General features: G+C 41.3%; 1 pseudogene; it reads right to left on the bottom strand.

The window, feature by feature from the left end:
• Positions 1-214: 214 nt before the first annotated feature.
• On the bottom strand, positions 215-332 carry LOC124803684 (annotated as a pseudogene).
• Positions 333-762: the final 430 nt, after the last annotated feature.

The following is a 762-nucleotide window of genomic DNA, read 5'->3' as shown; positions in this document are numbered from 1 at the left end:
CTTGTACAAATAAAGCACTCCGTCATCAGGCCACAAGTAGCCTACCGGTACCATCCGACCACCGTGTCATCCACAGTGGAGGATGCGGGTAGGAGGGGCATGGGGTCAGCACACCGCTCTCCCGGTCATACAATGGTATTCTTGACCGAAGCCGCTACTATTCAGTCGAGTAGCTCCTCAATTGGCATCATGAGGCTGAGTGCACCCCGAAAAATGGCAACAGCGCATGGTGGCCTGGATGGTCACCCATCCAAGTGCCGACCACGCCCGACAGAGCTTACCTTCGGTGATCTCATGGGAACCAGTGTATCCACTGTGGCAAGGCCGTTGCCCTTCTTGTACAAATACTAGACCAAAATTCCAGTTCAGCATCTTAGAAATGTTTGTGAAAATAATTTAATAAGTGTGTATTTTTTGTGATAAATTACATTCAACATTCTGATGAATAATATATAAAAGTATGTAAATAATAATTTTTATTATTATATCACAGCGTTAAGGAACATATTAAAACGTAAGGTGTTGCAGTTCTTAGAAACTGTTATGCTAGTTTAATGCCATTTATATATTAATGAGCGTGATTTTCCTTTAAACATGACGGTAGATTTAAATAACTGCAAGCTTGGGAAATAGTATCGGTAGGTATATCAAACAACTTTGTGGCTGTTGCATGTACAGAAGTATGAGTTATCGAAAAGTTTATCGTGAAGGATTGTAGTCATTGCGACAAAATTAGAAATTGACCTTCGTCTGTGCGAATTC

Source organism: Schistocerca piceifrons, chromosome 6, assembly GCF_021461385.2.
Source record: "Schistocerca piceifrons isolate TAMUIC-IGC-003096 chromosome 6, iqSchPice1.1, whole genome shotgun sequence".
Taxonomy (NCBI): domain Eukaryota; kingdom Metazoa; phylum Arthropoda; class Insecta; order Orthoptera; family Acrididae; genus Schistocerca; species Schistocerca piceifrons.
Note: the sequence above shows the minus strand (reverse complement) of the source record. Positions and strands in the feature narration are given on the sequence as shown.